This window comes from Schistocerca americana, chromosome 11 (genome assembly GCF_021461395.2).
Source record: "Schistocerca americana isolate TAMUIC-IGC-003095 chromosome 11, iqSchAmer2.1, whole genome shotgun sequence".
NCBI lineage: Eukaryota > Metazoa > Arthropoda > Insecta > Orthoptera > Acrididae > Schistocerca > Schistocerca americana.
The window spans coordinates 63,489,305-63,516,493 of NC_060129.1; the positions used below are offsets into that span (position 1 = coordinate 63,489,305).

General features: G+C 37.9%; 1 long non-coding RNA gene across 1 annotated transcript; it reads right to left on the reverse strand.

Annotated features, from left to right (window-relative positions):
- Nucleotides 1-10,311: 10,311 nt before the first annotated feature.
- Nucleotides 10,312-10,888, reverse strand: LOC124553614. Its single transcript, XR_006968083.1, has 2 exons — nt 10,839-10,888; nt 10,312-10,406 (listed from the first exon to the last, which is right to left on the reverse strand). It is a non-coding gene; the product is annotated as an uncharacterized LOC124553614 (long non-coding RNA).
- Between the last annotated feature and the right edge of the window lie 16,301 nt (nt 10,889-27,189).

Consider the following 27,189-nt stretch of genomic DNA (forward strand, 5'->3'; position numbering starts at 1 on the left):
TTAATCTCCTTCCTTCCGTATCTGAGGCAAACATGAGGAAGTGAGTTTGAATTCAATTGTCAATCAACTCTGTTCTAGCCACCCACTCTGCTGTGTTTATTTGCGTTCCAGGAGGTGACTGTATGTCCAGTCAGTCCATTTTCGTTTACGTTTATCAATAAGATAAGGCGGAAGGAATTCTCCTGCTGCATTCCCCAACAACATAAGAGTGAAGCACGGTCTTGAGGTGTCCTCAGTTTTCTCAGGACGTCGACATGTCCAACGAAATAAGAGCTTTCTTTTGCTGGTATGTCATGAAACACATTTTCGTCAAAACTGTAAACTTTTCAGCAGGACGGCCTTTAACCTCGGCTTTGTATTTCTCTATAAAAGATATTGATTACATTCTCATTTACAGCAGCACCCTTCGTTTAAATATTGACTGTAAATTTGTGAGGCAGTTCAGAACTATGTCTCTCTAAAAATGGCTTTCCCCAGGCCAATTCAAGCATATTATCAGCAAGGCAGTCTACTGTTCTTTTTCAGGTAACATGATTTAACCATGCACCTGAAGTCAGATACTGATATTGGAAGAACCGTATCACTGACACTGATACAGTCTTTTACAAAACATCTCTCTTCAGTCTTGGTAAGAACAGTGGGCCTTCCAGCTTTTCCGTCATTCTTGTTTCTCAAATTGTTCACAATGGTTTGTCTTGGGATGTAATACTTCCTTGCGGCTTTCCCGTGTCCAATTAGTCGAGAAGTAATTTCTTCTAATATCTTCTTGATTTTCATTCGAATGACCGGTTTCGTGCCATATTCCTGAGAACCTGGTTTTGGACGTTTCTGTCATTCTGCCGTCTGTAAAAGAAAAACATAGTAAGCCTACAGTACTGTTTTAATTCGCGGCTTATTGGAGGCTTAGAATGAATATTTAAGCTTATTTATAGTTGCACCTACAGTACTCTTCGAATAATTTGGAAGAGTGTAGAACATTTCTACTTCCTTCTGCATAAGCCTCTATTGTTCATCTCGATAGCTGCACTGGCTCTAAAATTTCCTGTTGTTGTTGTTGGTTGTTGGTTGTTTTTGGGGAAGGAGACCAGACAGCGTGGTCATCGGTCTCATCGGATTAGGGAAGGATGGGGAGGGAAGTCGGCCGTGCCCTTTCAGGGGAACCATCCCGGCATTTGCCTGGAGTGATTTAGGGAAATCACGGAAAACCTAAATCAGGATGGCCGGACGCGGGATTGAACCGTCGTCCTCCCGAATGCGAGTCCAGTGTCTAACCACTGCGCCACCTCGCTCGGTAAAAATTTCCTGAAAGATGTTACTTCTACTAATAGTCGATAGCGATATTGTGGTCGACACTAGACGTAGACTTAAAACACTTTAATCTTTAATTACACTCTCAGTGTAAACTGTTCACCGATATGGCCAGATTTGTGTCTCACATATAGTTCGAATCAAAGGAATGCAGAGTACTACCTACTACACAGGTTCATAGATTGTTAAATTGTCCTAGTGTTAGTAACCAAACGACACAGTCCAGTAGCTGAAAAAAATTCACCTGTGACAAACATTTAACCTATTAGTTCACCATATCACTGCCCTCATACACATTTAGAGAACTCGAAACAATTATGATAGTGCACAAAAATAATCAAGTCCGTCAACACTACTCTGCTATGTGGTCATTGTTCATGAGAGTCAGTGATCACGGATGTTCCTCTAATAAGTTTTCACTCGGAGTTAATTATTGATTACTGTCAAAAAAGTCACAAATGATACCCAGAGTTGAAGAAAACGAACTGTAGACATATAGCGCGAATATTTCAGAATCTTTGTTATGGTACTACGGCACACAGCTCACGACAAGAGACACAGGTGTTGCTCCACTTACCCTCAGCCGCAGACTGCCTGACCTCAGCTGTGCTAGGTCCATACGTACATTCGCCTAGGAACACTATTATTGACGGCAGTAATTTTGCATGAAATATTTTATTATCCTCAAAACACTAGCTTCAGAATTAGCTACTTAATTAACAAATGCTGCAAATCAAGGGAACAAAAAAAATCATTAACATAATTATAATGCCCCAATTCAGAATAATCAGTGTACTAGAAAAGTGGTAATTTTTTGCTGGTGCAATGTTACTCTAAAATGACATGAACTTGCAATTAGATGTGTCACAGTGTTTATTTCGACACAGTAACTAATCGCTTGAAATAACATTTCACCACAGTAAACAGAAAGAATTATTTGACTGTTTGAAAATGAAACATTATGAAGGAGGTCATGGTATTGAAATCTCTGCCTGTATTTCTTTCTTCACAACAAATGAGGTAACACTCGTTTCACTTTACTTCTCGCACACGTGACATAATTTTGACGTCATACGCAAAAATCGACCACGGCTATCGAATTTCGTTTGCATTCAATATGGGCCTCTCACAGGACTTTACCTTCGCGTACGGGATGTTTACAGAAAACGTCGTTCTTGGAATGATTTATTATAATCATTGCTATAATAAAAGTCACATAATGATTTATCGACGGTTAATGTCTTCGTATAAGAGTGTTCTTAGGAATGAGTTGTTATCGTCAATAATTGACAATTTAAACATGAAACAGCTTATTTTATAATCCGCAGTATGCCGTTTCATGGTTACGAGGCGCTGATTACTTATCGCAGAGACGTTACCATTTATAAAGTCAGTTAATAACGTATCAACCGTTGAACCTTTCAAGAGAGAATATGATAACGAAGACACAAGAAACAAATCACAATTGTGACGTCACCGCCACTAGGCTGTCGTTACAAACCAGCATCAGCGCAAGAACGTGTACTTCTTCTGTGAGAGCGTAACAGACTTAGTTCTCGACTGTCAGTCTGTGTGCCATTTACAAAGAAACTGTGCCATTCCTGTAGGCTATAGTGCCAAATGCATGACACGCTGGCTGCAACTCTGTGATTTCCTTCTATTGGGTATGAGATCAAATACAAAATTTTACTGCTTCTTAAGAAAAACATTGCTAGTGAAACCGACATACACCATAGCCTTTAAAGTATGCTATAGCAGTTAGTGTGATATAGTTTTAGTAAAAGTTAGCAGACAGGATGCAGTAATTATTACGGCGATCACGAGTTTAATTACTTTGACAAAATTGTAATTCACGGAGACACAAATGACTCACTAGAGATCGTATCGATATTGTCGCTCGGATAGTTTAGTCCCTCATGTAACCAAGTTTTAATCAACAAAGCCAAAAGAGATATTTCATAAATCTGATACGTCCTTATGTCCGTGTCATCTGTACAAGAATACTGCTGCTAATGAAACGAAATCTTTGTAAGTAAAATATAGGCTTAGTATTATGCACATTCAGTGTTAAAAATACAATTATGCATATCGGTAAGAGAAAATTCGGAGAGAGGGGAAAATGACAAATGAAGTGTTGGTTTACGTGTCACAAAATTTATTCCTAACTACTTTACAGTTGACAATGTTCTCTCTTAGCTGTTACTACAGTTATAGCTACGTTAACTTTTTAATATAATTATTGAGAAACATATTACACCCAATTTCACTACACACTGAAGAATGCTGTGATCTGTGTGATCTAGCTTACTACAAGAAAATCCCCTAGGTAGAAGTCTTCTCTTTTAATTACATCAACAGTAAATTTCTCTGGGAAGAGCATCTCATGAAGCTGACTTCATGTTCTCTAGACACCAAGTTTTTAACAACCAAATAAATAAAAATAACAGCATTAATGAACTCATTATTAGGACATTATGACCTCCTTCTGTCCACTTTTCTTACATCTTCATCATTTTCTATTACTAAAAGTCTTTTATTTAGCTCTAGTTATGTTTTTGATGTCTCACATCTCAGCTTCTTAAGAACAGCTCTGGCATAATACCCTGACAAGTATGTGAAAACAGGCAAGTATTCCTGAACAGACTGAACTCGTTCCTCACTGAAACCCATTATACTGTAAATGTTTGTTGGTGGTGATGGAGGTAAGTTCACATCATCTACTCAGTCAGTTTTAAAAGAATGTGAATCTATTCCAACTTCACGAAGAGCAGATGATGGAATTTCCCAGGGCAGCAAGGTCTCAATTCTTAGCTTGAAGTGAATGTCAAATACCTTTCTCAAAATACCAAAGACACCAATTATTTGGATCCTTCCATTGTTCGCTGTTTTCCAAATCTCGCTTCTAGAGCATCTGTCTGAACATTTCGTGGCAGAACATATTTAAAATTGGTGCCCTCACTGCAATACTTGGTCATTTCTAGAATATGAGTGGTATCTGATATGGCTGAATGTGTGTTATTGGATAATCTATATGTGCAATCAAGGAAACATTTCCATAAATCGAACCATAATAAAAAATCTTTCGAAATATCTGATAATTTCGTCACTTGTGCTGGAAAGCGGTTTTTACAGAGTATTCAAGGTAACATTTAAAATGTTCCATCAATGCATAAATTAATTTTGATGAATTTAGCAGTGCTCTCAATACTGAGTAAGATGTTTCCCCAAGGCTAAGAAATTTTGAACAACCATCCCAGTGGAACTATTAAGCACAGGTTTGACATTTTGTCACTCAATGTTGCTTATATAAACAGGTTTTTTGGTAGATTTTATTATCTGTGTACACTCAACGACATGTTGCTTTTTAACTGCAGAGAACTTGGCCACAAGCAGTTGTATACTTTCTGAAACGGATTCAAACTGTGGGTACTTTATTTTCTCATCAGTATCTTTTTTATCAGGAGAAAGAAAACTGGCGTTCTACGGATCGGAGCGTGGAATGTCAGATCCCTTAATCGGGCAGGTAGGTTAGAAAATTTAAAAAGGGAAATGGATAGGTTAAAGTTAGATATAGTGGGAATTAGTAAAGTTCGGTGCCAGGAGCAACAAGACTTTTGGTCAGGTGATTACAGGGTTATAAATTCAAAATCAAATAGGGGTAATGCAGGAGTAGGTTTAATAATGAATAAAAAATAGGAGTGCGGGTTACCTACTACAAACAGCATAGTGAACGCATTATTGTGGCCAAGATAGACACAAAGCCCATGCCTACTACAGTAGTACAAGTTTATATGCCAACTAGCTCTGCAGATGATGAAGAAATTGATGAAATGTATGACGAGATAAAAGAAATTATTCAGGTAGTGAAGGGAGACGAAAATTTAATAGTCATGGGTGACTGGAATTCGAGTGTAGAAAAAGGGAGAGAAGGAAACGTAGTAGGTGAATATTGATTGGGGGGAAGAAATGAAAGAGGAAGCCGCCTTGTAGAATTTTGCACAGAGCATAACCTAATCATAGCTAACACTTGATTCAAGAATCATAAAAGAAGGTTGTATACATGGAAGAAGCCTGGAGACACTAGAAGGTATCAGATAGATTATATAATGGTAAGACAGAGATTTAGGAACCAGGTTTTAAATTGTAAGACATTTCCAGGGGCAGATGTGGATTCTGACCACAATCTATTGGTTATGAACTGCAGATTGAAACTGAAGAAACTGCAAAAAGGTGGGAATTTAAGGAGATGGGACCTGGATAAACTGACTAAACCAAAGGTTGTAGAGAGTTTCAGGGAGAGCATAAGGGAACAATTGACAGGAATGGGGGAAGAACTACATTAGAAGAAGAATGGGTAGCTCTGAGGGATGAAGTAGTGAAGGCAGCTGAGGATCAAGTAAGTTAAAAGATGAGGGCTAATAGAAATCCTTGGGTAACAGAAGAAATATTGAATTTAATTGATGTTAGGAGAAAATATAAAAACGCAGTAAATGAAGCAGGCAAAAAGGAATACAAACGTCTCAAAAATGAGATCGACAGGAAGTGCAAAATGGCTAAGCAGGGATGGCTAGAGGACAAATGTAAGGATGTAGAGGCTTGTCTCACTAGGGGTAAGATAGATACTGCCTACAGGAAAATTAAATAGACCTTTGGAGAGAAGAGAACCACTTGTATGAATATCAAGAGCTCAGATGGAAACCCAGTTCTAAGCAAAGAAGGGAAGGCAGAAAGGTGGAAGGAGTATATAGAGGGTCTATACAAGGGCGATGTACTTGAGGACAATATTATGGAAATGGAAGAGGATGTAGATGAAGACGAAATGGGACATAAGATACTGCGTGAAGAGTTTGACAGAGCACTGAAAGAGCTGAGTCGAAACAAGACCCCGGGAGTAGACAACATTCCATTAGAACTACTGATGGCCTCGGGAGAGCCAGTCATGACAAAACTCTACCATCTGGTGAGCACAATGAATGAGACAGGCGAAATACCCTCAGACTTCAAGAAGAATATAATAATTCCAATCCCAAAGAAAGCAGGTGTTGACAGATGTGAAAATTACCGAACTATCAGTTTAATAAGCCACAGCTGCAAAATACTAACGTGAATTATTTACAGACGAATGGAAAAACTGGTAGAAGCCAACCTCGGGGAAGATCAGTTTGGATTCCGTAGAAATGTTGGAACACGTGAGGCAATACTGACCTTACGACTTATCTTAGAAGAAAGATTAAGAAAAGGCAAACCTACGTTTCTAGCATTTGTTGACTTAGAGAAAGCTTTTGACAATGTTAACTGGAATACTCTGTTTCAAATTCTGAAGGTGGCAGGGGTAAAATACAGGGAGCGAAAGGCTATTTACAATTTGTACAGAAACCAGATGGCAGTTATAAGAGTCGAGGGGTATGAAAGGGAAGCAGTGGTTGGGAAAGGAGTGAGACAGGGTTGTAGCCTCTCCCCGATGTTATTCAATCTGTATATTGAGCAAGCAGTAAAGGAAACAAAAGAAAAATTCGGAGTTGGTATTAAAATTCATGGAGAAGAAGTAAAAACTTTGAGGTTCGCCGATGACATTGTAATTCTGTCAGAGACAGCAAAGGACTTGGAAAAGCAGTTGAACGGAATGGACAGTGTCTTGAAAGGAGGATATAAGATGAAAATCAACAAAATCAAAACGAGGATAATGGAATGTAGTCAAATTAAGTCGGGTGATGCTGAGGGAATTAGATTAGGAAATGAGACACTTAAAGTAGTAAAGGAGTTTTGCTATTTAGGGAGTAAAATAACTGATGATGGTCGAAGTAGAGAGGATATAAAATGTAGACTGGCAATGGCAAGGAAAGCGTTTCTGAAGAAGAGAAATTTGTTAACATCGAGTATAGATTTAAGTGTCAGGAAGTCGTTTCTGAAAGTATTTGTATGGAGTGTAGCCATGTATGGAAGTGAAACATGGACGATAACTAGTTGGGACAAGAAGAGAATAGAAGCTTTCAAAATGTGGTGTTACAGAAGAATGCTGAAGATAAGGTGGGTAGATCACGTAACTAATGAGGATGTATTGAATAGGATTGGGGAGAAGAGAAGTTTGTGGGAGAACTTAACCAGAAGAAGGGATCGGTTGGTAGGACATGTTCTGAGACATCGAGGGATCACCAGTTTAGTATTGGAGGGCAGCGTGGAGGGTAAAAATCGTAGAGGGAGACCAAGAGTTGAATACACTAAGCAGATTAAGAAGGATGTAGGTTGCAGTAGGTACTGGGAGATGAAGAGGCTTGCACAGGATAGAGTAGCATTGAGAGATGCATCAAACCAGTCTCAGGACTGAAGACCACAACAACAACAACATGATGTCCAAATCTTTGTGCTTACTTCCTCAGCTTGTAAAGTTTTGGAGGATAATCTTGAAACTGTATTTGGATGGGTGGATCATATCTGCAGATTTAATTTCAACTTGTGTGTTATCTAAATTTGCATGGTCACCACATTTTTTAATTTTTGTTTGTAGCCATAAATATCCTCATTAAGCTAATCAGATGTAAATGTCAAACTGGGAAGAGGACACAAAAAGGCCACACACAATAATAATAAAAAGAAAGATTCCAAAGGAGTTCCTGACAGCTAAATGTAAAACTCGTTTGTTTTTGGATATATTACATCCAAAAGCTTAAGAAGGCTGTTAGTTTAGTATCTTCAAGGCATAATGCTGCTCCACTGAGCATCACAATAAACAGCCTGGGATAGTAGAATACTGTGATACTACCTAAGAAGAAATTGATGCACCACTGGATGTGAAGTGCACAATTTACTCCACACAGCAGGTGCTCCAGAAGATGGACTCTCACTGTTCTGTGCCATCATGTATATTTCTCTGGTAAATACATAAGTGGTATATTCTACACTGACAGAAAATTGAATAATCACATTTTTGCTTAAAGTTCCTTAAATGGCAATTGATGAGACCATATCTGAAAAGACAGCTATCAACCCCACTTTCCACAGGAGGTAGGACTACAAATTACCAAAATTCTGAAATGTGAAACTTGTAAACCTGGAGTTGATCTAGCAAAACAAGGAAGGTCTGACATGTGTCCCACATCAGATGAGAAAACAAAAGGTTACTGTCTTAGCTATAGCACACAAATATGCAGTGACTAAGAAGTGGGTGTGATGACTATGTACATTTGTTTAACTCCAGGTTTAAGTAATTTACATTATTTCATTGCTATGGTTCTTACTGTTATCCATTAATATCAGAATGTCAACAACTACTTTGTTACTTTAAAATCTTCAATATGTTAGCTGTGGCTGACACTTATAAATGTCAACATAAACCACTAACCCTGTGCTTGTAAGTGTCAGCTGCACTTAATGTGCAAAACAAGAAAATTTTTGCAATTTATTTGAAAGTCCTAATTAAGCTTCCATTTTCATGCATGTTTATATTTAAATATTAAAACTGATGAGAGTTTCATTTCTAGGCCCCTAATTTTCATATCTGGATGGCATCATCCTTGCACTGCAACTAAAAGTGCACCATGCACGACAGGTTCAATGTAATCTCTCCTGTCCACAAATTTGCACCTCACACATGTTGCTATCACAGGAAACTGCACCAAATATGTCAATATAATACTACAGTTAATTTTCCATATATCTAAGCAAAACCAATTCATGCCCATCCAAGTGTATCTCATCTGTGCACTGCATCTTTCCCTTAACTTTAGTGTGCTTTACATATAAAATTCATACAGCAAATTATCTGAGTAAATTACCCATTCCATACCTACAGCTAATGCTTGTGTAACCCAGTGTGCCTTTCAGATGTGTTTACTTGTGTGTCAATACAAATATCAGGTTTGGTTCTCAAGTGTGTCTTGAAATACATACCCCACATCAATTTTTAAGTACTTAGTCTCAGTTGCAAAATATGTTATGCACTATCAGTGCCATTTCACTGCAAAAATTTTAAATCATGCTGGGAATATACTGATAACAAAGTTTCCGCATTTCTCAGAAATTTAATTTTAGTTGTTTCAGCCAATGAGAACTAGGGAACAAAGCCTTACACTGCCCTGTTTTGTGTGAAGTGGTCTCATGGTAATAACCAGATAGCAGCATTTTTACACTTTATTCTTAATGAGCAAAATGACTTACTTGTATCTGATATTCCTTACCATTTCCAGGCGATTTTTGGGTCTGCAGTATTTTTATTTCAATTTCTACAAAACCAAACGATTAAATGACTAGAAAGTTGTTTACGAATTCAGTTTTAGATACATATTTAGCATAAGATATTAACTGTCTGAAGGATAATTGCTCAAACAGTAATTAGCATTCTAGCTGTATCTTTTTAGCCAAGACTATTATAGATGTATATACTTTACTCTCAAGGTTCCTAAGTGCCCCCTTAACACATTGACTACCATGCTGCTGCCACCAGCGACAACAGCACAGCACGCTTAATGCTGTATACCTTACCTGGTGGTGAAACATGTCATTGACCATATCAGTAAACTTGTTAAATATAGAAAAACCACACCCAAGAAAGGCAGCAAGATAAACTCTCAGAGAATACTATAATCTAAAAATGTAAAATTACAACTAAATAAGCAATTTCCAGTTATGTGTACCAAGCAAATTATGCTTAAAAATGTAAAATTACAACTAAATAAGCAATTTCCAATTATGTGTACCAAGCAAATCATGCTTTGAGTCAGTGATTTCTTTTGCCACAATTGATTAAGAAACATGCAAACTGAAGGACTAGTGAATAATCATACTTTACCTGTGAAAAGCAGCAAAGCCATTAGAGACAGCTATGTGCATAGTCCAATTTATGCTGAAATTATCAACTTGGTATTTCAATTAAATTTTGTGACCTATAGGCAACACGTTAAAGGAATCAAAAGAAAAAAAACACAAAATTAATTTCTTTATTAACAATGCTCGGATTTCCACACCACCATAGAGGTACCAAGCTTGATGCGTTACTCATTTTTTTTACATGGCAAGTTTCCCCAGTATGCCTATAAACCATGAAAAACACAAATAGCTACTTCTTGCTGTCTTCTCTTCTTTGGACTTTCACTTCAGAAACTCTGAAACATCCATTACAAAAATAGGTAACACCACTCACAAATCTGGATTCTGTCACTGCAATTCATAGCAATTTTACTGTAAAAATACTGACTATGGTCACTGATGTCATTTTGAACATTCAGAAATTTTCAAGTGTGAAGGAACATGTTACTGAAACAAAATACTAGAGCGATACTGAAGTTAGAATACAGTCACTACACAAAATCTGACCAACAAAAGTTACGAAGATTGCAACTTAAATACCGAAGCCATTTCTTATGAGAATATGCTGTTACCACAAATAATCCTCATAGTTGTACTGAAAGAAACATTACAGGGTAACACAATGCATCACAATACTATAGGCACAAAGAAGGAAATTCTGTAGATTTACCAGACACTTTTCTTTTCTTTTCTTGCACATCATAAAATTATTATACGAAGTTACTTACCATCCATTGTCTGGAATATAAACTTTCCTTTCTCCTCTGCAAGCATGTGCTTTTGCAGCATGTGTTGTCAAATTTGCCAAGAAGTTGAAAAAAATTGCAGTCATCCTGCAGGCACTTCACAGTAACTTCCATATTTGGTTCTATATGCACACACCTGGAAAATGAAGGATACAAAGGTTTCCATAATTGAAATGCTTTATCGCACATGCAACACAAAATCTGGCATTGTACATACACCCACACGGCATCACAAAGAATGGCTTGGCTCAAAGAATATCTGGGGTTCAAAAACTACCAGCGATACTGGCTAGCGTGAGAGATGACCTCATGTCATGATATAACGTCATGATTCCTGAGGGCCTGCGAGCTGCTTCTGCAAAGGATGGCTAGGTTTAAAGAAATCCGTGGTTTGAAAACTGCCAGCGATATTGACTAGCGGGAGAGATGACGTCATGATCCTGGGATTACAGAAGTGTCAGATTCCAGGCGTCTGCTTTGCCCCATGACATCATCAATATGGCAGAAATGGCTATTCTAAGCATCTTCAATATGGCACCTGTGATGTCACTACATACACATGGCAACAAACATGAAAATATGTATAAATAAGACAATAACATCTCCATCCAAAACTTCAATCAAATTAATGAGACAACTGTGGGAAATTGTGAGTTTTAGGGAGAGGTCAAGCTAAATATAAGAGGTTTTTTTTAAAAAAAAAACAACCAACCAAACAAACAAACACACACGGGAGGGCACCATGAAACACAACAAGACAACATCTGCAAACACAACCAACTCATAAACACCGTGGCGTAATGACATCACCCACGACAATAAACTTACGTCAATGCAGACAGGTGGAATCGGACGCTTCTGTTGACCCCATGATTCGTCAGGGCTTGCGAGCCGCTTTTCATTACACCTTCTACAGCCACAAGGCATTATACGTAGCTATTTCAACTGGCACCGATGTCTCATTGGTTGGCCGTAAGAGTCAGTTAGTTGTAGCTACCGGTATGTAGATCTTTGAACGCTTCGTTATTATGATTTTCCCAGGAGTTATCTTGGTGTGTGTGTGTGTGTGTGTGTGTGTATGTGTTGTGCTTTTCTTAATTTCTCGCCGTACTTTACACCATGGCTGATGTTGCACAGACTGGTGGTGTAGCAGGCTTGTGTGACGTATGGGGGTGAAACATTGCAAGAATATACAAGTAGAGCCTAGGAAAGAAATATTACATATTTATGATAAGCTGGTGACAAACATAAACAAACACATGAAGAGACACAGTTCTGCTTCTGGAAAGGTAGGAGAAATGTTGGTTACCTCTCAGTCACCATTTAAATGCTGCGTGAACCTTAATGCAATAATGTAACACAACTGCCGTGACCAGATGGCTGGTTTATAGTCAAGTGTGCCATATTAGCAAAAATGTTATGGAGATATCACCAGTGTGAATGTCTGCAGTAGCCCCTGTGCAGTGCAGACTGAGCAGAAACGTTCACGTATCACAAACAGCCCACAAATGGGTGCAAGCTAAGGCTATAAAAGAAAGGGTTGAGAGGGTTAATTACTAGGCAAGTCATGGGAGGCGAATGCCAGAACTGCTGTAAAACTCTTTGACAATTAACAGGTAACTAGTACACTTAAGCAAAGTAAAGTGTCACTTGTGATGTAGGCCCTCTGGATAGATCATTTACAAAGAGCTGGAGGTGCGGCCTTTCCCCTGAATTTTTAAAGTAGTTTCATGAAGCACAAATAACTAATTTTAGATATTTAAGTAATGCAGGCCCTAGTTTCTCACTGCACCTTCACTGTGTTGTTCCACATCCCTCAAGATTCTGCTTCATAATTGGCAGTATTAAACATGATGGATGAATAAGTGCATTAATTCTGTTTACACATTCCTTTTCCATCACAGTATGATATTAAGATATTAAGCAAACACCCGTTTCCTTTGTTGTTTAGATGACGTACTGAGTGCAATACGTTTTGATGCTCTCAGAGGCAAGAATTGATATACCATTTGGAGAGTGTTCACAACAAAAAATGGAGTTCAAAGAAATGACATTTAATTCTGTGGAAGGTGACGAAACTAAAGTGTACTGTATTGTATGTATGTATTTGCCAGATAAATACTGTTGTACATTGTTTGTATGTGTAGGTCTTTCCAATGAGTTAATTATATGGTGTAGTAATCGTTATCAGGAGAAAGAAAACTGGCATTCTACGGATCGGAGCGTGGAATGTCAAATCCCTTAATCGGTCAGGATAGGGAAATGGATAGGTTAAATAATAATAATAATAATAATAATAATAATTTTATTGTCATTCGGCCATTGCAGCAATAGACAACGTCATATACATACTAAAATACAATTAATAGTTTGAAAGAAACAACAGGTTTCTTGTTAACATTATAGTATTATATTACAGTTGATAAATTCTCTTATGTCATAGAATGGGTGGAGGACTAGCCAGTCATGAATTGTTTGTTTGAATAATTGTTCAGGTAATTCTTGAACAGATTGAGGAAGTTTATTAAATAATTTGTACCCCATGATTTCGTAGCTGTTGAGTGACTTTGACAACCTGTGGTAAGGAATATAGAGGCACCTATTCCTTCTTGTATTGTGGCTGTGTACATTTTCTCTGGTTTTTGTTTCTGGTAATTTCTTCTTCATATAAATTGGAACATAGTATATGTACAAGTTTATAACAGTCATGATTTTCTGTTCACAGAACAATGGTTTACAGTGTGCCTTATATGCAGAACCAGTAATTATCCTAATAGCTTTTTTTTGCAGTATTAATATGTCATGTACACAGCTAGAGTTCCCCCACAAAATAATTCCATATGTTGTTATACTCTGAAACAATGAAAAATAGGATGTTCTAACATATTTTTCAGGAACACAATCCATAAGTCGCCTTAACAGGTAAATAACTCTAGACAATTTACCACTAATATATTGTACATGTTGACCCCAAGATAATTTATCATCAGGGTATACCCCCAAAAATTTGACATAACTTGGATCGTCTGACAGAAGCTTGTCTCTAAGACTACAGACCATCTGCTGTGTTTTGTTTTCATTCAGCAGGAATCCATTTGCCTTGAACCAATAGGATGCTTGGTCAATTGTCTTTGCTGCACAAGTTTTAAGGCTATTGAAATCCTCACTAGCATGAAGAAATGTTGTATCATCTGCATACAACACAGTGGTGGACTTGATAAATGACGGCAGATCATTTATCATTATCAGGAACAAAAAGGGGCCCAGCACAGATCCCTGCGGAACACCTACCTTGACTTGCTCTCTACTCGACATTTCTCTCCCTACACAAACAACTTGCTTACGATTCTGAAGATATGATTTTATTAATTTAAGGCTGTTATGTCTAATGCCATAGAATTCCAGTTTTTCTAGGAGTGGCTTATGCTTTACACAGTCAAAAGCTTTGCTTAGATCACAAAATGTGAGTTGAGCATAGCCCTTATCCTCAAACACTTGATGTAAGTATTTGACTACAAAGTCTATAGCATCCACAGTAGACAACTTTTTCTTAAAACCATACTGAGATTCACTAATTATTCCTAATTTTTCAAAATAGACAGATAGCTGTTGGTAAATTACACATTCCAGTATTTTAGAAAAAGCTGGGACTATGGAGATTGGTCTGTAACTGCAAGGTGAGTCCATATCTCCCTTTTTATATATTGGAATTACCCTAGCCACTTTGAGTTCTTCGGGAAAATATTCTTCAGATATGCATTTATTTATACAGAATGTTAAGGGGTACACAATATAGTCTATTACTTTCTTTAGTAAATTACAGGATATGTCGTATATATCTACACTGCCTGAAGATTTCATCCGTTTTACAATGCTTAGGACATGACTAGGTGAGACCTCGGAGAACATAAACGTATCTGTGTCTGTTGGTGTTCTGCAAACATTTTTAGAAAGTAAGTCTGATGAATTGATATCAGGTTTGATTATAGTATTTCCTACATTTTCAACAGATTTAATAAAGAAATCATTGAATTTTTGGGGACTTATATTAATTTTTTTGCTTCTTACATCTTTAGCAACACCATTTATTAATTTCCATGCAGCTTTGCACTTATTTGTGGAATTATCAATGGTATTGAAATTATGTGCTTTTTTGGCTTCCACGATGGCTTTTTTATACTCATTCCTGCATTTTATACAGGCTAATCTGGCATGTTCTGTTTTCTGATTGCTACATATATTGTGCAACACCATAACTTGGTTTTTCATACTTGATAATTGTTTAGTGAACCATGAATTTTGTCTGTTTGTAGCCCTGTTTGTAAAGCCTTTGTCAGTTAATTTGCATTTCTTTATGGGGATATTGTCATTAAATTGTGTCAGAAATGTTTTAAAAAATCTCTCAAATAATAGTTTCCCTGACAAATCAGCACTAAGATTATAACTTGTGTCACCATGACATTGGTTGAACCAGTCTCTCTCAGCAAGGGACTTACAGAGCTGAACAATTTTGTCATCTGTGACAGGCCTGGTGATTATAACTTTTGGGACAGGCTTAGGAATATTACTATTATCAATACAGAACCTACTTGTATAGTTTAAAGATACAGAGTCATGATCTGAAAATGGAAACGCTGTAACAGCACATGATTCTTCTGCAGTTTTAAAGTTGACAAAAATATTGTCAAGCCATGCTTTATCTCTTGTGGGCCTGTTATTGATTGAGTGCAAATTGCACTGCCTTAAAAGGTTTTTCAACTCAGTCACAGTACGTTTATGTGTTGTTATATCAAAATCTGCATTCAGGTCTCCACCAATTACTATGTCATAATGCAACCATCTGGTCCCTCTTAGTACATCTAACAGCATCTCCAATTTTTCTAGAAATACATTGATGATACCCTTAGGTGACCTGTAAAGGGATACTATTACTAACTTAAGACTGTCCATAACTATACCAGTGGCTTCAAAGTTCTGTTCCTCACATAAATAATCTAGGTCCAACTTAACAATGGAGCAGCTGAATGACTGATTAATATATATTGCCACACCACCTCTTATATGCAGTTTTCTACAGTAACTATTTGCTACATTATAGTTATCAAGTTTGACAACTGTAAGTACACTCTCAGTAACGCAATGTTCACTCAGACAGAAAATATCAAATTTGTTATCTAGTCCAAAACTGTTTACAATAAATTCTTTATCTATTAGTCCTTGAACATTCAGATAGCAAATTTTAAGATCATAATTGTTGTTTATTTTAGATTGAACGTTTTGGTGAGGTGTTGTGAAATTTGTTACACTACTTATCTCCTGGGCTGCTTCATCCTGCTGCCTTCCACTAAAAAATCATTTAGACGGACAGGAGGTGCTGTTTTCCGTCTACACGTAACACTTGATGCTGCTTCTCCTGCTGCAATTCTCATTTCTCCTTTTAGAGGCACTATAGTTACTGTTGCTGGTGAAACTTCTGCTGTTGATGCTACTGTTACTTCCTTTTCCACTGGTGCTACTGATAATGCCACTGGTGACTGTGACGCTTTACATGTTTGCACAGTTGTAATTTTTTCATCATAGGGTGTATCTGCAGATGTTTCTTCCTCATATGCTGTTGGTGCACTTTTCTTTTCTGTTGTCATTGGCAGAAAACCTGTTGCAGGTAGTGCTATTTTTACATAGGCACCCACTCCTGCTGTCTTTATCACCTGCAGAATTTCTTTCACCAGCACTTTCTTGCCTAGGTTGTTTCTGTGCAGTCCATGTCTAGTAAAATGCTCTCTTACTGAACTCGTTGCTTCAATGAAAGTTGTGTGCACAAAACCGCTAAAAATCTTCCTGAATTTCCGATTTGTCGCGATGATTTCTTTGTTTACACACGAGTCTTCCGTTAAGTCGTGTCTGTAGGGAATGTTTACAACAAATACCTTTGCCTGTGACATTTTTCCTAGCGATTCTTTCAGTGTTCTTACAGCAAGGCTGCTTTCATTTTTATAGACATCGTTTCCCCCTCCGATTATGACACAGTTGACGTCGCTTTTCACGGAACTTTCACAGTTTTTCAGCACTTCTCGTAGAGGAGCACCAGGTTTCGAAATTCCAATCACTTTATATTCGGACTGCATATCAGACATGATTGTAGCCAGTCCCTTGCCATGACTCGTCGATAATATGTATATTTCTTCCTTCTTCTTCTCTGTTTCCTTTTTTGTCTCGTGTTCAGTTTTATTACAAGTTGCTCTCACACGATTTTTTCGTTTAATAGTATTCGATGGTAACGTGTTTCTGCTGGCACTTTTTTGTTCAACAGATCTTTCCGAGCAGTTACCTGTTACACTGAGATTTTTTGTCCGTGATTCTGAGCTGTCTGCACTTAGAACATCGTATTTATTCATTAGTGGAACACGAAAAACATTGGTATTTAAGACAGGTCGAGAGATTTTCTTAGGCCTAGTATATACACACTCTCGTTTGCCTGTTTGCGTATCTGTGGGAAGGTCCATATAGTCGATCAAACTTTTCAGCATTTCTGCGTATTGTCTAGCTTTACTTAAGTCACTTTGCAGTTCTTGCCTCACACTTATTTCGAGTCCAGCGTTGCACATTTCAAATGCAGTTTCAAGACCGTTGCACTCAGTTCCACAGTCACATGTAGGCCTATGTTGACCGAGATTTGCTTCCACGAAACAACAAGAATGATACCATTTATGCGCCACTACACATATTTTAACACCTTTTATCACTTTTTTTGCACATAGCATACAATTCACTGACGGTAATTTACCGATATTCACGGAGCGATTTGCCACTACATTCATATACGCCGCCATCTTGCAAAGTTAGATATAGTGGGAATTAGTGAAGTTCGGTGGCAGGAGTAACAAGACTTCTGGTCAGGTGAATACAGGGTTATAAATACAAAATCAAACAGGAGTAATGCAGGAGTAGGTTTAATAATGAATAAAAAATAGGAGTGCGGGCAAGCTACTACTAACAGCATAGTGAACGTATTATAGTGGCCAAGATAGACACAAAGCCCACGCCTACTACAGTAGTACAAGTTTATATGCCAACTAGCTCTGCAGATGTTGAAGAAATGTATGATGAAATAAAAGAAATTATCCAGGTAGTGAAGGGAGACGAAAATTTAATAGTCATGGGTGACTGGAATTAGACAGTAGGAAAAGGGAGAGAGGGAAACATAGTAGGTTAATATGGATTGGGGCTAAGAAACGAAAGAAGAACCCGTTTGGTTGAATTTTGCACAGAGCATAACTTAATCATAGCTAACACTAAGTTCAAGAATCATAAAAGAAGGTTGTATACATGGAAGTGTCCTGGAGATACTAAAAGGTATCAGATAGATTATATAATGGTAAGACAGAGATTTAGGAACCAGGCTTTAAATTGTATGACATTTCCAGGGGCAGATGTGGACTCTGACCACAATCTAATGCTTATGAACTGTAGATTAAAACTGAAGAAATTGCAAAAAGGTGGGAATTTAAGGAGATGGGACCTGGATAAACTGACTAAACCAGAGGCTGTATATAGTTTCAGGGACAGGAATGGGAGAAAGAAATACAGTAGAAGACGAATGGGTAGATTTGAGAGATGAAGTAGTGAAGGTAGCAGCGGATCAAATAGGTAAAAAGACGAGGGCTAGTAGAAATCCTTGGGTAACAGAAGAAATATTGAATTTAATTGATGAAAGGAGAAAATATAAAAATGCAGTAAATGAAGCAGGCAAAAAGGATTACAAACGTCTCAAAAATGAGATAGACGGGAAGAGCAAACTGGCTAAGCCGGCATGGCTAGAGGACAAATATAAGGATGTAGAGGCTAGGGGTAAGATAGACACTGACTACAGGAAAATTAAAGAGACCTCTGGAGAAAAGAGAACCACTTGTATGAATATCAAGAGCTCAGATGGAAACCCAGTTCTAAGTAAAGAAAGGAAAGCAGAAAGGTGTAAGGAGTATATAGAGGGTCTAAACAAGGGCGATATACTTGAGGACGATATTATGGAAATGGAAGAGGATGTAGATGAAGATGAAATGGGAGATACGATACTGCGTGAAGAGTTTGACAGAGCACTGAAAGACCTGAGTCGAAACAAGGCCCCGGGACTAGAAAACATTCCATTAGAACTACTGATGGCCTTGGGAGAGCGAGTCCTGAAAACACTCTACCACCAGGTGAGCAAGATGTATGAGACAGGCAAAATACCCTCAGACTTCAAGAAGAATATAATAATTCTAATTCCAAAGAAAGCAGGTGTTGACAGATGTGAAAATTACCAAACTATCAGTTTAATAAGCCACAGCTGCAAAATACTAACGTGAATTATTTACAGACGAATGGAAAAACTGGTAGAAGCCAACCTCGGGGAAGATCAGTTTGGATTCCGTAGAAATGTTGGAACACGTGAGGCAATACTGACCTTACGACTTATCTTAGAAGAAAGATTAAGGAAAGGCAAACCTACGTTTCTACCATTTATAGACTTAGAGAAAGCTTTTGGCAATGTTGACTGGAATACTCTCTTTCAAATTCTAAAGGTGGCAGGGGTAAAATACAGGGAGTGAAATGCTATTTACAATTTGTACAGAAGCCAGATGGCAGTTATAAGAGTCGAGGGGCATGAAAGGGAAGCAGTGGTTGGGAAGGGAGTGAGACAGGGTTGTAGCCTCTCCACGATGTTATTCAATCTGTATACTGAGCAAGCAGTAAAGGAAACAAAATAAAAATTTGGAGTAGGTATTAATATCCAGGGAGAAGAAATAAAAACTGAGGTTTGCCGATGACACTGTAATTCTCTCAGAGACAGCAAAGGACTTGGAAGAGCAGTTGAACAGAATGGACAGTGTCTTGAAAGGAGGATATAAGATGAACATCAACAAAAGCAAAACGAGGATAATGGAATGTTGTCGGATGGTGATGCTGAGGGAATTAGATTAGGAAATGAGTCACTTAAAGTAGTAAAGGAGTTTTGCTATTTGCAGAGCAAAATAACTGATGATGGTCGAAGTAGAGTGGATATAAAAAGTAGACTGGCAATGGCAAGGAAAGTGTTTCTGATGAAGAGAAATTTGTTAACATCGAGCACTAGTGAGATAAGCCTCTACATCCTTACAATTGTCCTCTAGGCATACCTGCTTAGCCATTTTGCACTTCCTGTCCATCTAATTTTTGAGACGTTTGTATTCCTTTTTGCCTGCTTCATTTATTGCATTTTTGTATTTTCTCCTTTCATCAATTAAATTCAATATTTCTTCTGTTACCCAAGGATTTCTACTAGCCCTCGTCTTTTTACCTACTTGATCCTCTGCTGCCTTCACTACTTCATCCCTCAAAGCTACCCATTCTTCTTCTAATGTAGTTCTTCCCCCATTCCTGTCAATTGTTCCCTTATGCTCTCCCTGAAACTCTGTACAACCTCTGGTTTAGTCAGTTTATCCAGGACCCATCTCCTTAAATTCCCACTTTTTTGCTGTTTCAGTTTTAATCTACAGTTCATAACCAATAGATTGTGGTCAGAGTCTACATCTGCCCCTGGAAATGTCTTACAATTTAAAACCTGGTTCCTAAATCTCTGTCTTACCATTATATAATCTATCTGAAACTTGTCAGTATCTCCAGGCTTCTTCCATGTATACAACCTTCTTTTATGATTCTTGAACCATGTGTTAGCTATGATTAAGTTGTGCTCTGTGCAAAATTCTATCAGGGAGCTTCCTCTTTCATTTCTTAGCCCCAATCCATATTCACCTACTACGTTATCTTATGTATTTCAACTAAATTATTTCCTCAGAATAACACATAAATGCTGCACTTACATTTGCGCTACTTATACAGTGTAATTTTATTTTTGGAGTTCTTTCTGTGGAAGGAACAGATAGAAGCTGAAGAGAGGTTTCATTCTTAAGACCAAGGGAAAAACAGAAATGTGATTATCTCTGAAGATCTCGTAGAGTTAATTGCAAATGAAGCAAATCACTGTTGGCCACAGCAAGATAATGGTAACAAACAATTCAGAAGGAACTGGAGTAGCCAAACTATGTTTTTTTACCATATCATTTTGAATGACGTGGAACAAGAAATTATATTTAGTAGAGTACTGGAGTAAAGACAAACTCCTGCGAAGCAATATTTTTGGAGAAGTAATGGCTCTGAGACCACTATTCCAAATTACTATGAATGCTGCATTTCAACCATGATGTCGGTTCTACCAATGATTGTTATACAAAATACAGAACATCATCACTGATTTATTACAAAAAAAATTTAGTCAGTCATTTCAACTATTCCAAAAGCTGTGCATAGACGAAAGTTTACTTTAAATACAGCCACTAATTTTAGGAACATAATCCACAGCGACATGTTTTTGGGGTCAAGCTGCCATCATCCGGCTTCAAAATTAATCCTACATAAAATGCACTTCAAAAACATTCAAGTTGAAAATAGAAAAACAAATAAAATTACTAAGCTACGAAGTCCTTATCTTACTTGAAAAGTGGTATCATCAGATTCCCTGCTTCCTTATCCATGTTAACACACATCCTTTGAAGTGCTGCTTTTAAGGCACCACTCATTTATAAACATGTGTGCAGCTCTGACGTGCACTGAGAGGCAGCTGGTGTGACTTATGTTTACTGCCTTACATAAACAATGTTTTGAAAAATATGCAGATAAGGATGCAGGGAATCTGCTGCTTCCAGTTTTAAAGTAAGATGATAGTCTACATGTCTGAATAAACTTATATTTTGACCTCCAGTGCTTCTGAAGTGCATTTTATGTAGGGTTAACTTAGAAAGCCTGATGATGAAAGCTCGACTCTCGAAACACATTGCTCTGGACATGTTCCTAATATTAGTGACTGTATGCTAAAATATTTATAAACTGCGGAACCTTTTCACACCCAGCTGCATAGACAGACATTTCAGGAAAGACCTCATAAAGGCATTTGTTTGGAGTGTTTCGCTGTACAGAATGAGATAAGAATACAAGCGGCAGACCGAGACTGAAATGCTTTGCCTAGATCATAGACAGTACCGACTGCACCACATACCACTCTCAAGATGAAGGCCCAAGAAAGAAAAGCATTGTGCACTGCCGACAACCAACCTGATGATTGAAGAACTAAGAAGAAGAAGACAAACAACAGAACCACAATTTCATTGAGAAAATGAGTTGCAGTCAGGCCTTCTTACTGAGCTTATTGCAACTTGTATTCTAGTTGTAAGTACTGAAATATTATAAAACTCAGTCACTCACCAGATTTATTAGCAATGGGTGACTGCCATCTTCAAAGTCCTCCAGCGATTCATCAAGCTGGAAAAATTTACAACAGATGTCAGATTTATAATGTTTTCATGGTGTATGAAATTTACACGACAGAAATTATGTTTAAAAGGTTTAATTCTCTGTTTCCTTATGGTACATTACTGAATACTTTTGACACTTCACTTTTCACTTCAAGTAATCATAACAAGGGCCCACATTTTTATGACAAGTCATATTTTTTCCTGAACTTCATGGTGAATTTAACAACAATTTATGCATAAATTCAGGTGTTATAGTATAGATAAATGTACTTCTATTATGCATCCAAAGTAATATTTACATCTTTTTTTTCAGTAACAGGTTATATTTCCACCAACTTTTGCAAAACTTTATATATTTGTTGTATCTTATATGGACACACGAATAAAATCATGAAAATGTTGCTCACATGACAATGTTTCAGATTATAATGCCACAAATAAACACAACAATTACTACAAAGCTTTATTTATCACAACTTTAGTAGACTGGTAGAAGCCGACCTTGGGGAGAATCAGTTTGGATTCTGTAGAAATGTTGGAACATGTGAGGCATACTGACCTACGACTTACAACTTATCTTAACATAGATTACCGTATTTACTCGAATCTAAGCCGCACTTTTTTTCCGGTTTTTGTAATCCAAAAAACCGCCTGCGGCTTAGAATCGAGTGCAAAGTAAGGGGAAGTTCTGAAAAATGTTGGTAGGTGCCGCCACAACTAACTTCTGTCGTCGAATATATGTAGCGCTACGCAGGCATGCTTCGCAGGCACAAAGACAAATACTAGCACCAAAACCTCTGCGTCAGTAAATAAATAAGAAAAAAAGGTGGAAGACGAGCTTTTTTTTTTCTCCGCCCCGAGTTTCGACCACTGCATTTTCATACATTATCCAACGAAGTAAATACAAATTCCGTATTGTTCCTCTTCGAACTTAGCAGCATTTCAATGTACTACGAAAATCCGACTGGCAAGACTGTTTGGGATATTTGTCAATATGGCCAGCTCTGCTTTATGAATATTTTCCTAACTGTGAGAAGAAATGGTTGCTAATAGGAACTTTTATGAATTGTGCATCACATGCAGTATTCTCTTCACCATAAGAATAATACGAATATAAACATTCTGCCATGTATTCTTTCGTGTTTGCTGCTATCTCATTTAAATCCTGTCCGCCTAATAAACTACGAAACTAGAGTGAGACAACAGCAGACGCGGAAGAATATACATACCATGTCATGTTTATATTCGTATTATTCTTATGCCTAATAGTGATACAGTCAGAAATGAAGCACGGCAATTGATTAGATTTTTAAATCTAAGATGACTCTAATTTCTGTGCATAATGTAATGTACTAAAGAGGCGTCTGCAAAGATTTTCAAACGGAAAAAATTTTCACTAAATTCTCGTTCAGAACATCTTCTATCATACGCAGTCTATTATTTGGTTCTTGTTGATCATTATCAAAGAAAGCAGCAGTGTAAGTAGCAACGAATAGCAGTCTCTTGCCATTGTTTCGCTAATGAGATGATTCCTCTCTTTGTTTTTTTTTAATTGTAAGCGGCGGTAGCGTGCACAAAAGCAAGCCATGCCGCGAGCGGCGACAGGCCGTAAACCCTCGTTTTCAGAATGCGACAAACAATGCGTGACACGGTACAGTAATACATTTTCAGCTCTGAGTGACGGAAACACCTATAACAAAGAGAACTGCACTTGTCAGATCAAAGAAAAATAAGCAATCAATTCAAACCAGACGAAGCACGTGAAAAAGGAAGGGTACCCGTATAAATACGGACTGAGCGCCTGACGCATAACAACGGCTACCTGGTAAAGCTTAACTGCTAAGCTTACGGCCTGAACCAAACTACTACAGCTGTATCGTCATTCATTTAACCTAAATTGTGTCTCATATTACAATGGACCAACTTTGTTTCGATTTGGAAGTGTGGCCTAAAACTTTTCTCTCCCCTTGAATTTCGAGTCTCAGATTTCAGGTGCGGCTTAGATTCGGGAAATTTTTTTTCCCTCGATTTCGAGTCTCATTTTTCAGGTGCGTCTTAGATTTGAGTGCGGCTTAAATTCGAGCAAATACGGTAAGGAAAGGTAAACTTATGTTTCTAGCATCTGTAGACTTAGAGAAGGCTTCTGAAATGTTGACTGGAATAGTCTCTTTCAAATTCTGAAGGTGCCAGGGGTCAAATGGCTATTTACAATTTTTACAGAAACCAGACGGCAGTTATACGAGTCAAGGAACATGAAAGAGAAGCAGTGGTTGGAAAGGGAGTGAGACAGGGTTGTAGCCTATCCTCAATGTTATTCAGTCTGTATACTGAGCAAGCAGTAAAGGAAACAAAAGAAAAATTTGGAGAAGGAATTAAAATCCACAGAGAAGAAATAAAAACTTTGAGGTTTACCGATGACATACCAGTTCTGTCAGAGACAGCAAAGGACCTGGAAGAGAAGTTGAATTGAATAAACAGTGTCTTGAAAGGGGGATGTAAGATGAACATCGACAAAAGCAAAACAAGAGGATAATGGAATGTAGTCGAATTAAATCAGGTGATGCTGAGGGAATTAGATTAGGAAATGAGACACTTAAAGTAGTAAAGGAGTTTAGCTATTTGGAGATAAAAATAACTGATGATGGTCGGGGCTATAAAATGTAGACTGGCAATGGTAAGGAAAGTGTTTCTGAAGCAGAGAACTTTGTTAACATTGAGTATAAATTTAAGAGTCAGAAAGTCTTTTCTGAAAGTATTCGTATGGAGTGTAGCCACGTATGGAAGTGAAACAAGTACGGTAATTAGAAGAGAATAGAAGCTTTTGAAATGTGGTGCTACAGAAGAATGCTGAAGATCAGATGGGTAAATCATGTAACTAATGAGGAGGTACTGAGTAGAATTGAGGAGAAGAGGAATTTGTGGCACAACTTGACAAGAAGAAGGGATCGGTTGGTAGGACATGTTCTGAGGCATCAACGGATCACCAATTTAATATCGGAGGGCAGTGTGGAGGATAAAAATCGTAGAGGGAGACCAAGAGATGAATACACTAAGCAGATTCAGAAGGATTTAAGTTGCAGTAGTTACTTGGAGATGAAGAAGCTTGCGCAGGATGGAGTAGCATGGAGGGCTGCGTCAAACCAGTCTCTGTACCGAAGATCACAACAACAGTAGACAAGTAGCATTACACACTAGTCAGTTTGCTGATGTAAGACACTGTTGGGTGGGGCTAACAAAACATTCTCAAAACTAACAAAGGCACCTCCCGACATGATATACATCGCACACGTGGTCACACTATTCAGTGAGAATATAAACTCAAGTGGTTCAACAAAAGCGGTCCATCAGCATGGAGTTGCAAGGTTTCGTTTGTGAGTTTGATGATAAGTTCTTCAGCACTGGTGGGGAAATGGAATTTTGTTAATTAAGTGAAGTCAAAGTTAGTGCAGAACAGCACTTTAATGTGCAACAGCACTGTAATACCACCAAATACAGCAGCTGTGTGAAGAGAAATGCTGAAAATGGCAGCAGACAAATGCTGTTATTTGAGCAGACAGGTTCATCTTCAATTGTACAAACATTTAAAGACAGATGAAATGATGGTGTCTTGCAACATCCCATCTGAGAAGCTGAAGAATCCACATTTCAGACCGTTCTTGAGAAGTACACAAAACATCCTGTTCCAGGTTAATCTATATTGAGAAAGAACTATTTATCAGTGTGCTATGAAGAGTAGCTAAAAAAAAAAAACAAAAATGAATTAGTGTTGCTGAACTAAAGATCAACGTCCCTATACAAAGGTACCAATGTGGGTGGACATTATGTTGCAGATGTTATGGGGTGTTCTGAAAGTTGACAGGCCTGGAAAAATGTTCCTCCTAATGCGTGAAGCTCTTGAGAGAGAGTACAAACAGTTGCCATTTTGTTTCACAACTCTGTGAAGCTACTGTGACAAGATGTTGCGAGCAGAGAAAATGTTTTGCTTCTAGCAGCAGATGGTGCTTCATACACGGCTAAAGCAGCTGAGGGCTTCAAATTCTCTACCGCAGTATGGTTTATGTCATTTGACTCATGCATGCGTTACGCAGAGTTGCAGAAGAGGTGTGATCAAATTGCTCCGATGTAGGAAAATTAATTACTTGTGGCACAACAATTAATGTGAACGTCCCGCTACAGGTGCAGAAATCCAAGGAACGAGCACCTTCACTGCCCCTCCTTCCCCCACCTTGTGCTTAGATGATTGGATTCCTGGCTTAATGCTGCTGAATATTACTGGATGATCCACACTAAAAGAAAGGTAATCTTTTGTGAGCTCAATAGCTATGAATCAAGTGCTACCAAAACTGTGAAAGAGGTCTTTACACACACACCTTGTCTGGAAACTTGGCATCACCAATGCCAACTTTCCACTGGTAAAAAAAGCCATCACAAGACTGGCAGCTGCTGGTATTCAACTGCATTTTGGAAAATGATGTCAACAATGAAACAGGTCAGCAGTTATCGACCTCTCCTATCACCTTACTTAAAGAGGAGTTTAACAATGGTGTATTTCAGTTTCTCTGGAAAAATGTCTTGACTCAGTTGATGCATTACATATTTCCAATAATACCAAGCTTATTTTATGAGAATAAATCTTTAGTACTCTACTGGAACACCATCAAAACCAGATAAGTTTTTATTGATGGATAAGTTCAAAATGGAATGAAATTTTAATCACGAAATAACTGTTACACTATAAACATCACCGTGAAGGTTGACAAGTATCAGACTGGTGCTTCACGATATGACACTTGCTGTTTCTGTGAGTGCATTTAGTTTATTACACTGTCAGTTTTAAAAGAAAACAGCTGCAGATCCTAAGAACAAAATCTGTAACTGTGTGCTACCGGCCGTTCTGCCAAGTTGTCAGTTACATTTTATGCACAATATTTCGACATCTCACGCAGCCGTCTTCCACGGATGCTACGAGTTTTTCTGTTGCTCACTTCCCAGACTCCAACCAGACT